Genomic DNA, 5,846 nt, shown 5'->3' with positions numbered 1-5,846 from the left:
TTTTGACCTTCAAGAAATATTTGACATTGAAATATGTTCTTTTTTTTGAGGATTGATGGAATATCTCTTTACTGGGACAATAAACCTATTCCGTACCAAGCTCAATTCCTGGTTTTGGAGATGCAATTAAGGATAAATCAAAATCCTGGCTCACAGAGCTATTTCTAGTGATGGTGACAGAAAGTAAACAAATGACTTGTGTGTGTATATGCTGTGGAGAAAAATTGAGTAGGAAAAGAAGATAATACAATCCCAAGTGTACAAAGGATAGTTTAAGTGAACTAGAAATTTTATATGGTTGGGTCATATGGGAAGCTTAAAAATAGTGTAAATTAAGGTTTAAACAAAGAACAATAAGATAGCAAAATAGTGTAAATTAAGGTTTAAACAAAGAATGATAAGATAGCAAAGTTGAGAAATAAAATGTTATAATTATAGCATAAGATGAACATAATTTAGTAAAATATTATATGTGGAGATAAAGATGAGGGAATAATAATAACTGATGCTGCAATTTCTAGCCTGAATTACCGGAAAGAGTTATGTGATATCACTGACTAAAGGAAGTGAGTCTTCAAAGCCTGGATTGCCACCATTCTTGCATGGGTCCACTATCAAACCAACATGGTGGTACAGATGACCAGATGGCCAAGGGCAGATGACCAGAAAGGGGTCATCTGCCCTTGACTACAGCCAGCATTATGATAGGAATGAAAAGAATGAGGATGTAGTATATAGACTTTTTCGAAAATTCTATATTCCGTCCTGATCATTGCTGGGCAGGATGCTTCTTTCTTTACCCTAATGGCAACCCTAGGGTGCCCTGGCTGGCGAACCCTCTATAAGGCAATTGTTGGGCATAGTGCTCTATAAATGTAAATCAGGATAAAATTAGTTATAGTATCATTCATATTTCTTATATCTTTACTGTTATGGGTTGAATTATGCCTCCCTCCCAAAGGGATCTGTTCAAGTCCTAATTCCCTGTCCTGTGAGTGTGACCTTATTTGGAAATGCCTTGAAAGATATTATTAGTTAAAGTGAGACAAAACTAGATTAGGATGGCCTCTAATCCAATATGACTGTTGTTCTTACAAGAAAAGAAAATTTTAACACACTGTGTAGTAGGAGAGACACAGCAAGACAAAGGAAGAACATTATGTGGCAACCCTGTGGATTGCCTGCAAGAAGCTAGAAGCAGCATGGAAGAGATTCTTCTCTACTGACTTTAAAGGAGCACGGCCCTGCCAGCATCGTGATTTCAGATTTCTAGCTTCCAGAGCTGTGAGACGAAACATTTCTGTTGTTTTAAGCCACGTGGTTTGTGGTACTTTGTTATAGCAGCCCTAGGGTGCTAATCCACTTCCTGGATTTTGTGCAATTCCTCTGTGAAGCAATGAGAGAGATTTGCTAATATTATTAAATATGATTGTGGATTTCTTTTTCCCTTTAATTCTGTTAGTTTTTGCTTTGTTAGTTTTGAATCTCTATTATATGGTTCTTACAAATTTATAATTGTTATGCCTTCCTAATGTGTTAATATTTTTATTATCTGGAACTATGTTTCATTATCTCTAGTGATAGTCCTTATCTTTAGTTCTATGTTTTCTTCTGTTAATAGAACTCCTCTCAGTTTCTTATGATTCTTTTTTTTTGTGTTGTATCTTTTTCCCATCTTTTATTTTCAACTTATTTATTTGTATTTAAAATGCAAATTATAGAATTAGGTCTTGGCGTTTCTACCCAGTCTGACAATTTCTGCTTTTAAATTGGAGTGCTTAACTTTCACCACTACTTCCAGACTGTTTTTATCATCCCAAGCTGAAATTCATACTCATTAAGCAATAATTCCTCATTCCCTCCTCCACCCATCCCTGGTATCCACTTCTGCTTTCTATCTCTATGAATTTGCTTATTATCAGTATTTCATATAACATAAATGATACAATTTTTGTTCACTTCTGTATGGGCTATTACACGCAACATGATGTCCTCAAGATTCATGTACCAGCACTTCATTTCTTTTATGGCTGTATAATATTCTAGTATATGGATACATTTTATTTATGTATTCATTTGTTGATGGACACAAATTGTTTCCACCTTCCAGCTATTGTGAATAATGCTGTGATGGATATTGGTATGCAAAGTTCTGTCTGAGTCTCTGCCTTCAATTCTTTTGAGTATATCCCTAGCAGTGTAGTTTGCCAGGTTGATGGTAATTCTGTGTTTCACTTTCTAGTTTTAAAGAAAATTCCCTTTTAATTACTCTTTCGAATACCTATACATATTAGTACTTTTCAGACATTGCTCTAGGTTTAAAACATAGGTTTTTAATTTATTACAATCTACAACTGTGTGTAAAATATATAAATATCACAACAGTATAATTATATTTTCTTCCTGTCTCTTGTGCTATTACTGTCATATATGTTATATATATTGTTGTTACAAGTCATATAATACAGAGCCATAATTTTTGCTGGAGATAGTCATGTTTATTAAAGAAATTGAGACAAGTCAAAAGAAAAAAATATATATGGATCTTTTATGTATATGCATACATTTTTACCATTCTGATGTTATTCATTCCTTTTTCTATATTTAATTTGCCCTTACAGTTTGAACAACTTCATTTAGCATTTTCATAGTGCAGGTCGTCTACTTGTGATGAAATTTCTCAATTTTTGTTTATCTGAAAATGTCTTTACTTTGCCTTTATATTTGAAGGATAATGTCTCTGGATATAGAATTTTTGCTCGAAGGTTTTTCTTTTTAGAACATTCAAGATGTCGTTTATTATGGTGAAGCCAGTTGTCATTCATATTTTGCTTCCATTTTGCAAACTTCTATAGTTATTTTCAAATATATTTAATATATAATATAAGGCACTATGATGTGCCTTAGTGTAGTTTTTTGGTATTTATCCTGGGTGGGGTTTATCTTCATTTATGTCTGTGGCCAAATTTGGCAAATATTTGGCCATTATTCCTTTAGATATGTTTTTTCTGCCCCATATCTATCTCTTCTTCTCCTGGAACTCAAGTTATATACGTTAGACTATTTCATATGCCATACATCTCTGAATCTCTGAATCTCTGTACATTCTGTTATCTCTATCTTCAGATTGGATTATTTCTTTTTGGGCTGTTTTCCAGTACACTAGTTTTTCTGCCATCACCAATCTGCCGTCAATACAAGTGTTGCATATTTCATTTTAGTATTTGTGTATTTCAGTTCTAGAATTTCTTTTAAAAAAAAGTTTTCTGTTTCCCTCCTGAGATTTCTCTTAAGGTCATTTATTATGAATATATATGTTCCTTTATGTTCTAGGACATAATAGTAGGTTACCAAGTGCAGTGCTGATTTTCATTCCAACTGGCAGATAATTTGAATGCACTCAAACTCCAAACTGTTTCTTGTTTTACTGCATAGGCACTGAAATATCTGTTGTTTGTTGTTTCTTTTCCTGGGTTTTCTGGAGTCATCCCCATGCATGTAGTTTAGTCATCACCAAGGATTTGAGCTTTTATACAGAATTGGGATTTTCCCCTCCATGGCTCCCTGCCTTCTAGGATTGCCTTCCTAACTTTCCAGCTACTCTGCCAGCCACAATTTCTATCCTTTGACACATAAAATCCATAGGGCTGCAGCCCCTTCAGCTCTCAAATTGGAGAATACTCTTAGATAAATGGACATACGCTCACCAGTAAAGACTGTCTTTACTGGTTGATTTCCTTCTAGTTTCTGTCTATTTTGGGTCACTCTTCATTACCTTCAAATAGTTGTATTTTTGTTTGAATATTTTGGTCAAATTTTGCAATTTAGGAGAGGATTAGCCTGACCAATGTCATTATCAGAAACTGGAAGCTATTAAATAATTTTAATTTCAAAAGCAATCTATAATTATTCTACATTTCAGTCCTCAGCAATTGTGTAAGGGAATTAAAACAAATAGTATTGTCTCAGTCTTATCAGTTATTTATGAAGGGAGAATAACAACCCAGGTCTTCAGACCAGCTCCTAACTGCTAAATCTTAGGTATCCCTATATAAATGCAGATGCCCCTATATTATATCCAGGCAACATATGATTTGGAAATTCATTAAATTTTGCTACGGGGATGTCTTATCTCTTGGAGGTTTTATTTAGCATATATCTGAAAGAATTAAAAACACAGTCCCATTTTATTTACCACTATATGCCATTTGTGGTATATGGTAGGTGTTCAATAATCGAAATTGAATGAATGAATTCCCATATACCATTAAAAAGGTGTGAGAAGTAGAAAAGGATTTATTGGGAATCACTGGGACTATAGGAGATGTATCAGTATCATGAGTTTAATATGGTAAACAATTTTCCTTTGGAATGATAGTCATTAAGCCAGAGGTACTATTAATTCTAAGTCAAAACAGGCAAAGAGCACTACTATCGAATATTGGCAAAACAGACAAAAACATTTCTAGCAATATATCTGGTTATTGGTGAACATATTAAAAGCTGGTTTGCTACTACTTACCTAGAAATGACACATACTGATACTTTCCTCAGTTTGGTATACCCTATGAAAAGTATCATCTTTTATAAGGTTTTGGTCCATTTTCCACAAATCTAAATATTTATTTGAATCTCAGGTCTCTATATATTGGTGCTGATCCTCCATTCTCACATATAGACCAAAATTTCCAGAGTAATTAGCTTAATCCAGTAGTTCTCAATATTTTGTCTTCAGACTCCTTTAATTTCTTAAAATTTTTGAAGACTACAAAAATATTTTGTTTATATGGGTTATATTTACCGACATTATCATATTAATAACTAAAACTGAGAAAATTCAAAACTTGTAAATATACGAGCACACATTCCTTCAGCCATTTGAGTGACTCTTCACAAGTAATGTAGCTCTAAAGAACTCCACAGTATATTCCCGAGAGGATAGAAGTGAAAAAGATAAATAATACCTTAGTATCGCTGCGATAAAAGTTATGATATTATGTACCTCCTGAATGGGTCTCAGGAAGAAACAAGGCTTCTTGGGCTATAATTTGATGACTACATACTCAGGTCAAAAGACTCTTATGAAATGGTTTCATCTGAGAACTAAATTTTCTTAGGTTTTATCCAGACATCCATCTTTCATTTGAACATTCGATGTTCAAGTTTGTAAACTATAAAGTAATTTGAAGTGCTTGAAATAGATCCATAATCTAATGATGTTCCAATCATTGGTGATAATCTACTCCACTGCTATTTTTCATCATCAATATGTACATCCTGCTTTGTCAAGTAGAGTTAATTGACTATACAAGAGCATATCTCTTTAATAATAAGCCCTCTGTAGATGGGCTTGAAAATTTAACATTTTTGTGCTTATTGTATCCTAGGCCATATTCTCTGGTGACTTTCAGCAATAACTGAAGAAGAGTATGTTAACTTTTTCCATAAAAGATCTATGAATTCTATAAATTTCTGAAAAGAAGCAGTGAAATATAAAACTATGCTTTATAATATCAGTCCATTTTCTTCTTGCCTATATTACTTTAGTTATACCACTGACATACTGTATACTTCATAATACAGAAACTTCAGAGGTGGCTTGCAGATTGTTCAAAAAAAGTTCATAGTATGATTTTCCACCTAATGATATCAATACCTTAAGTCACACTTTCAGAATAGATTTATGTCCCAGTAACAATGGGCATACCCAGCACACATTCATGGTTTCTTTTGGGTCAGGTCCCCCACAAAAGGCAGGTTTTAGTTCAAACAACTGATCCCATGGGTGTGGACCCACTTGCAAATATGAACTTTGAATGTTTATTAGTTAAGGTGTGGCCAAACTG

The sequence above is a fragment of the Tamandua tetradactyla genome, chromosome 6 (genome assembly GCF_023851605.1).
Source record: "Tamandua tetradactyla isolate mTamTet1 chromosome 6, mTamTet1.pri, whole genome shotgun sequence".
NCBI lineage: Eukaryota > Metazoa > Chordata > Mammalia > Pilosa > Myrmecophagidae > Tamandua > Tamandua tetradactyla.
Note: the sequence above shows the minus strand (reverse complement) of the source record.